The 9,203-nt window shown below is 32.0% G+C and overlaps 1 pseudogene; it reads right to left on the reverse strand.

The window, feature by feature from the left end:
- The window catches only part of LOC145050225 (CBL-interacting serine/threonine-protein kinase 8-like), a 28,756-nt pseudogene extending 19,988 nt beyond the window's left edge, over positions 1-8,768 (reverse strand).
- Positions 8,769-9,203: the final 435 nt, after the last annotated feature.

Below are 9,203 nucleotides of genomic sequence, written 5' to 3' on the forward strand. Positions count from 1 at the left end.
AACTCAAGTAGCAGTGTATTGTGTTGTCATTCGATGGGGATGACTTGTCAACTCGAACAGTGATCTGTTGTGTAATTAGTATAGTACACTGTGTTCGTCAGTTAATTTTGACTATGAATTGCAGACATATTAGAATATTGGACAGTGATTTTGTGTATAAAGTACTATAAATTGACATTAAGTTTTAAGTTAAATAATTAGTTTACTAAACAACCAATACAACTGTTCAAACATTATTTTTGAGATTTTACTCTCTTTGTTGCAATCAAAATGAGTTCTATATCATGGAGCAATGAAGAGTTCTTGGTTCTTACACGTGCTTATATTCATGTGTACGAGACAAGCAAGTTGAACGATCCAATGTTTTGGACCCGTTTAACCAATATTTTCAACGCTAAAAACCGAATGGCTACAAGAAACGATCGTGACGAACTAGACATCTTAGCAAGATGGTATGAATTGAAAACCGAAGTTCTATTATTCAACGATCTTTATAACAAAATTGACGGCACCCGTTTAAATGCTACTGAGGAGGTCATCTTGGAAGCTGCTAAGGAGGAATACAAGTCATTAAGTAACGGGTTGGAATTCCATTTTGAAGCCCCTTGGAGTATTTTGAAATATATCCCGTTTGTTTAAAATCTATTTCACTTTATTATGTGAGTTCACCTTTATTTTCATGTATTTCGTATGTATTGGATGCATCTCCTATGTTTAATTTCTATTAATAAATGTCCATTGCATTATTTTCATGTATTTCGTATGTATTGGATGCATCTCCTATGTTTAATTTCTATTAATAAATGCACATTGCATTAGTTTTGACAATACATTAGAATACATTACTAACAAGAATTCCATGAACCATTACAAGCATTACAACAATTACATGAAAAACAAGGACATACTACAAACAAAGCATTAAAATAAAACACAAGTCCATGGGTTATTATTAACGGAAAATAGAGCGGTCTACATGAAATACTGATTATTTTTTACAACCTTCCAAACTTCCTCATATTCGAAGTCTCTGCCGTCACGCTCACATATGTAAAAATCTATAACAACTTCCAAAAACTCTTCTTCATCCCGACAACGAAGTTTGCTACTTTTCGCATAATTACACGCTCGATTGAACCATGTCACTTCTTCCTTTACATCCATCCATTTAGTAACAACATCTGATTTTTCAGGTTGTTGTCCTTGTCCCATCTCATGGTTGAACAAAGCTGTTATACGAGTCCATTCATCACCAACTAGGCAATGCGGGGGAGCAAGTAACGATACACCATCCTTAACACTTAGCCAACATTGTGTAAGAACCAACACCTTGTTCGTCGTCCATGGCTTTTCAGAATTGGAACCAGGTACTTCATTCGAAGAACTTGCTGCATTCAAATACATTTCTAAATATGGGAGTTCGTTTCTTTTTTATGATTTGGGTGTTTGGTTTTTAGATCTTAAACATCTATTTATATAAATAAATACAGGACTACGAATTACAACTTTGACTACGAAATGGTTGCATTTGGACTACGATTATCAGCTTTCTACAGTGACTTATCATGTCGAACAGTCATTTGTGTCTTATCACTTAAGAGTTTCAGTACGATTTGCAGGTTACTGCAGTGACTTGTCATTACTGTCTAGTCATTTCAAAGTTGGACTTGTCATTACTGTCTAGTATGTATAAATACCACTTATAGCACCAGTTTATTATAATGTCGACCTTATTATGAGTTCCTCACACAAATTTGAGTTTGCTCATGCAACGAAGTAGATTGTTACTATTGTGATTCAGTCGACCCTTTTTTTACACCCTCTTCAGTCGGGCCATATATGTCAGATGAAAATTTTGAAGAATTGAAGAAGGCTGAAGAACAACAAGAAGAGGACAAAGAGTCATTCCAACTTCTCACTGAACGTGCTAATGATATTGCATCGGAATGCAAACAAGCTCAACAATGGATAAACCTCAATAAAAACAAAATCAAAGAGCATGAAGATTGGATAAAAAAGAGTAAGAAGGCAATCAAAACGACTGAAAAATGGCTTGCTGAGAAGGACGAGCAGTTGATACACATTATGGTGCAAAAGGATCGTTTGGAAGACAAAATGAGAATTAGGGATGACTATATAACAATGGAGAAAGAGAAATACCCATTGCAGTTCCCTGAGTTTAAAAATTAGTTACAAAATTGTTGTAATATTATCATGATACTGATTAGGTTGCAAAAGGATCGTGTGTTGTTTTTTTTAAATACCATGTTGTAATTGTTGTTAAAATCTGCAAACTAAATATTATAATAAAAAAGTTTCATTAATTGTTATAATCAACAAACTAAACTAAAATATGAAAGCATAGCAATGTCTTGTAAGATTTAATAAAAAAATTACAATACATAATAAGTTAACAGCTCTTCATTTCAAGGTTGTTTTATATCAAAATCATTGTCATACGTTTGTGAGCAACTCGCTGAACCACCAATATTAAATGTCATTTCTGCAATAGAAATTGTGTGACGTACTCCACTACCAGACGCCCTTCCAGTACAATTGTTTCTCGTGTGTCCTACTTGACCACATGTAGAACACTCTTTTCTAATTGGACCCTTGCCTTGGGATGGAATGCGGTCTGTGTTTCTTGGCCTGCCTGGCTGACGTTTATCTATTATAGGTGGCTTAATAAGCATCAAATCATCTGGGATCTCCCATTCGGATGGCTTTGGCAGAGGGTTTATTGATTCCTCATATGTTTTCCTCAGTGTTTCGGTAAAGTAAGCATTTAATGCATACCTAGAGCAGTCTTGCTAATTGTTGACTGTTAAACATCTTATGACATGACTACAAGGTATCCCATCAAGTTGTCAATGCCTACATGTACATGTCATATGTTGGAAATCAACAATCACATTTTGTGCCCTCTTTTTGACCTTGCATTTCGTATTTGAGATCATGCGAACATCCCACTTAGTAAAAGTTTTTTTGTTTTCTTTTACAATTTCATTTGCCCAAGGGGTAAGTATTGTTGTTGCTTCCGCTAAAAAACAGGCAAAATGAAGAAGTTAAGATCAATAACATTGAAATTAATAAACCATTAATATTAAAAATTTACTTAATACCTTGCACGAAAAAAATCGATCAACATAAGTATTGGCACCGTACGTGCGTGTCTTGATAATGCATTTATAGACTCCGCACTGTTGGACGACATAAGATTGTATCGGTTCCCTTTAAAATGTGCCCTTGACCAACTTTCTGGATTTATACTTTTTAAGTACTCACATACTGGTTCTTTTGTCTTTTTCATAACATCCATGGCAGCGTCAAAAGCATCAACTGTGTACGCCCTACAAGCCTCCCAAAAATACCTTTAACTGTGTTACTCTTCCCGAATCTAGATACTATGTTGAAATATAAATGGACACCACAGATTCCATGATGAGCGTGAGGAAAAATGTTGGCAACAGATGTTGCTATAGATGAACACCTATCATATATAATTGTAAGCTCCTGCATATTTCCTATGCAATCACGTAGTTTTTGAAAAAACCATGTCCAAGAATCGGTACACTCATGTTTGCATATACCATACGCAACCGGTAATATTTGGTTTTGTCCGTCCTTAATAACTGCAAGTAACATGATACCTTTGAACTCTCCCTTTAGATGAGCTCCATCTACTACTAGGGCCGGTTTACAAAATTTGACAAAAGCGCATACCTACAATACATTGTATATCTATTCAAATACAACAAAAAAAAAAAAATTAATAAAATATTATAATACTAACCGAGCAACCGAGTGCGACATACAAAAACTCAAAGCGATCATCACCATTTGTTTTAATATCTGTGACAGTACCCGGATTATGCTTGTCCAAGTTGTGGAAATAAGCTGGAAGTTTGGTAAAAGAATCCTCTTTCGTACCCCTTAACGACAACAATGCATATTGCTTCGCACGCCATGCCTGATGGTATGAGATATTGATATTCAATTGAGCATTTATATCATTAACAATATCTTTTCCCCGATAAACTCTACTATAATCTTCAGCCAAAACATCAGCAAGATATTCACCCAAAACATATTTGTTTGCTTGTCGATGATTAGGTTGCAAAATTGTTGAGGAACAAGTATGTACATCAACAAATTTATTCACTTGGAAAAGTCCATCAGAATTTTTAATTGCTTTTGCTCTTAGTAACCAAGAACAATTTTTCGAAACACACACAACCTCATACCATGATTTGGTGGATCTACTTGTCCTCGTCTGAAAACCTTCTCGAAGACATTTTTTTACCAATACATCGCTTTAAAAGTTCTTTGTTCTTAAATATACTCTCACATTCAATCTTTTGAAGATTCTTGTCTACCATATGTGTTGGGATATCTTCATTAATATCAACTGGGCATGCTGGTACAGGGGGCATACCGTACAAAAGGTTATTAGGAAACTTAGCTTTAACTTCATCACCCAAGTCATCTCTATCTGAATTGGTTTGTAGGTCGGTTATATCTAAACGTACATCAGCAACATCAACATAATCCCCGTAAACATGTTTTTTTTCATTTTTTTGACTCTGATTTTTTTTCTTTTTACTTTTATCTACCACACGCCTATTCATAACTTTAACTTCTTGTTCGGCACCATCATCACAACGACCACCCACATCATTAAGATATGTACCAACATCATCATCACCAACATACTTGTAATTCTCAGGATCCACATAGTTAATAGGTGAATAACTAACATTAACATTTTCAGCAACACTGTGAAACTGAGGTACACTAGGAGTATTGAAAGTACCTATCAGATCGTTGCTCCCTTTATAACTACATAAATTACCAACCGACTGATTTCCACTGTGACCACCCTCATTAACCTCATCTACTTCATCAACCACCACAAACACTTTCACAGCCCTTCCTTCACTACATTTGATTACATTTATCAACATTCTAACATCTATGTCTTCAACTATAACTATATAATAATTTAATTCACGATGATGGAAACGAAGACTAATTTTATATTTGTCTAACAAACCAATTTTGCTTCTCACCAAAGATACAAAATCACTATAACTAATATACTCAGAAAATATCAAAGCAAATTCAGAAATACCTCCCTGTGGACATACGCATTCCAGATTTGTTCCAATAACTTGCCATCCACCACCGGTTACAAGACAAAACAAATATTCAATCTTTTTTTAGAGAGAATTTTAAAGAAATTTTCTGAACAAATAACAACTAAACTGATAATTTTCTACAAAACTTTTTATATAGTAACATTATTTCGTAGTCAAACCAATTGATTTCATAGTCAAACTAGAAAAAAAAATTAAAAAAACCACGTAATCTCGCAGATGGACACGGAGTAAATCGCAGATGGACACAGTCCATCTGCGATTTTAAGCTTCATATGCCTTATATAAAGAGAAAAAAATAAAATTAAAAAAAAATCCACATGCGAATGTACAAGCTGCTAAAGCATACTTGTGCTTTAGTCACTTATACATTCGCAGATGGAATGTGCAAATTGCAGATGGGACAATTCCATCTGCGAAATTGAGGGCTATTTTTGCAATTTCGATTTTTTTTTTCTATTTTTGTAATATAATTAATATAAATGGCTATTTTTGTTATTTTCTCATTTTATATTAGTAAGTAAAATTATATATAAAAAAAGCCTGCAAATACGATACTTGATATGTCATTAGTAAGGAATTGGGACGTTGAATTATAGTAAAAAACTGCGATACGTACTTGATATGGCATTAGCTCATTTTGACTGCTGGAAGCTTCTATCGAATTCTTTCCTTTGTATCGTGTTTAAAAAAGTATTTATTGACCTCAATATAAAAATCATATTGATATTTAAATTTGTAACGGTAATTTGTAAGAACACGTCGATAGTTCCATAAAGAGAAAAAAATGTATTTAAAACTAATTTTTAATCCGTCTTGTTGGATAGTAGTATTATGTTAGCAATAAATACTTTTCGAACTTCACACACACACATGAGGTTCGAAAGCATATACACTGTAAATAACAAAAAATAAAACCGACAGAGAAAAAGTTTCGCTACAAATATATGTATCTCTCAGCAAATTTTTAAAACCTCATATCTTTTAACCTTCAAAAAAAAAACTCAAACTAAATAAATTTGTTAGTAGTGTACTGCTATTAGTTTGAAATTTATATCTCCAAAAACTATTTTAAATAGGTTTTTGTAAGTAGGTTTTTGAACTTTAGTTTGTCATAACATTTTTTTTTAATGTAATTTTACAACTTAAAAACTAACAAATATTTTTACAAAACATTTCTATATATAAAATATTACACGCATTCAACTTCCGGCTAATTTACTAAATATGTTCATTACCTCAAAACAACAAATTATATACATCACCAAGACTTTCTATAAAAGCGAATAAATATTTTAGTAATTACCTATGAAAAACCAAACAATCTCACTACTTTTGAATAAAATAATTAAAAATTAAGGGTTTTGAAATCAGAAAAGTTTTGGTGTTGTTGTTGGGGCTAAACCTCTTAATCAGTGTTAGCCTACCTGCTTTACGGATTTCATCTACCCAATAATCATATATATATATATATATATATATATATATATATATATATATATATATATATATATATATATATATATATATATATATATATATATATATATATATATATATATATATTCTCAGACAATCATTTATTTTTATCGCAAAAACCTCCAACGTACTAATGGGAAAGGAATACATATGTGTTTTCCAATAAAACATGTTTGTTTAAACTATACTATCATTACCTTAATATATATTAAAACATAGGTTTTTTCGTTTTTTTAATTTTTAAAGAGCTATTTTTATCGAAAAATGATTTTTAAATACATTAAAATTCATAATTTTTAATTCTCTATAAATAGACATCCATATCGATATAGTTTTAAGAAAAAATAATTTTTTTATAGTTTCAACACTTGTTATTCATAACTGAATAAAAATACATCAGATTTTTACTACAATACATTCGTTATTCACTTATAAATAATAAGTATGATTAATTTATTTTTAGAGTTTAAATATCATTCATATATAAATATGACATATATAAACTCTTTACAGTTTACATCAAATTTTGTCATATATTATAATCACATATGAATAAAACATGTATTAGTCTTCCTCGCAAGTTATATTCATATATAAAAATCACACTTATTATATTTTTGTTACAGTTCATTTTATTATTAATATATGAATAAGTAGTTTAAAATTTTAAAACCCGTTGTCTTTTATAACATATGACGACCATTAATACACATTTTATTCTTATATAAATATAACGTGTGACGAAAGTGCTGTAAAAAATTTATTTTAGGTAAAAAAAAAGTTTTATTACGTATTTTATATATATATATATATATATATATATATATATATATATATATATATATAATACTTAAAATGTAAAAAAGTTAAACGTACATTTTATTCATAAAGGAATAACGAATGTACTATAATAAAAATCTGATCGATTTTTATTTACTTATTATTAACGAGAGTTGAAACTTAAAAAAAAATTATTTTTATCTTAAAACTATATCAATATGGATGTCTATTTATAGAAAATAAAAAATTATAAATTTTGATATGTTTAAAATAACTTTTTGATAAAACTAACTTTCTAAAAATCAAGAAAACCAAAAAAAATGTTTTTGTATATATTAAGGTAATGTTTATCATAGTTTAATAAAAATATGTTTGGTTGGAAAACACATGTGTATCCGTTATCCATTTCCGTCGGTACGTCTAAGTGTTTTGCGGCAAAACAAATATATGACTCAGAATGATTCCCCAAATCTCAACTTTTTTTTTCAATTGAACTCTCTCTCTCTCTCTCTCTCTCTCTCTCTCTATATATATATATATATATATATATATATATATATATATGTAAAGTCCCGAAGAATAGATCTACCAATGATCAAAGATAATAACAGATGCAAACACGAATTAATAAACAAATAAAGAGCAAAAGACCAAGCTTGCATACACTTTAATACAATAAAACGTCTGATACAACTTGGAAGTATACGAGAGCATCAACAACCCATAAAGACTGAAATAACTCGCTATTTAAAGACCTGACTAGAGACCGTAAGGTGTTTACGGCCGTAAAGAGTTTACGGCCGTAAACCCATTCTGACCGTAAACACAAAACAAAACACGAACAATTACATATCTACTGCTATCTACGACTATGCCTAGACCAAACCATTTTACAGGGTCTTTCAATCTCCCCCTTGGTTTGGACTAGCTCGGCCCCATTCCTTTCTTTACCAGCATGACATCCATTTGGCCCATAGCGTCATTCCACATCTTTTTGCTCAAAATCTCAGCAACCATCCTGGTATACGCCTTGGCTCCTTGCTCATAGATATCTTCAACCACTTTGATTTGAAAATTGCTCAGATAATGAATATCCCATTTCCTGAACTGTAGAAGGTATCTTCGATCATACAACCGTATGCACCCATTCTTGAGCTTAATGACTGCACCACAAGTACTTTCATCATAAACCCAACACTCCATAGAACCGAGCGATCCATCTTTATAATCTTGAACAATGGGAAATTGTTTAACTTGAGTCGTGGGTGGCCACATAACCAACTGTAGAGGTTTATCAGAAGAAGCTTCAAACACATCTGGATGTTCCAGAATGACTGACTCAGCAGTTGGCATTGTAGGAAATCCCTTCTTTACTTGCTCATCTAGAAAGAATTTGAACTACGAAACCTGAGGATTGTTTAATAGATTGATAAAAGGAGCTTGTGATAACTCCGCAAGATCAACCCTTGTCAATGAACTAAAGGCACGAATATCCTTATACAACTCTGAATTACCACTCTTGCGAATAATAATCCAAAGTCGAAGAGGATCGTGAAATCCCCAAGCAGCTACACCCGACCGATCTCCAAAAGTATCTCTGAACCGAACAATTTCAAGATCAGTGACAGTGATGAAGGATTCCCCTTTAGAACCGCTCTGAGTAACATTTCGCTTGAATAATAACTGCCCCCTTTCAGTATCATCTTCTTGATTTTTCCGAATGATCTCTTGAATATGAGAAGCCATAGGAGGAACAGCTCCAATACGCTCAGCAGAACCAGAAGATTG

The sequence above is a fragment of the Lactuca serriola genome, chromosome 5 (assembly GCF_051521515.1).
Source record: "Lactuca serriola cultivar US96UC23 chromosome 5, Lser_US96UC23_V15, whole genome shotgun sequence".
NCBI lineage: Eukaryota > Viridiplantae > Streptophyta > Magnoliopsida > Asterales > Asteraceae > Lactuca > Lactuca serriola.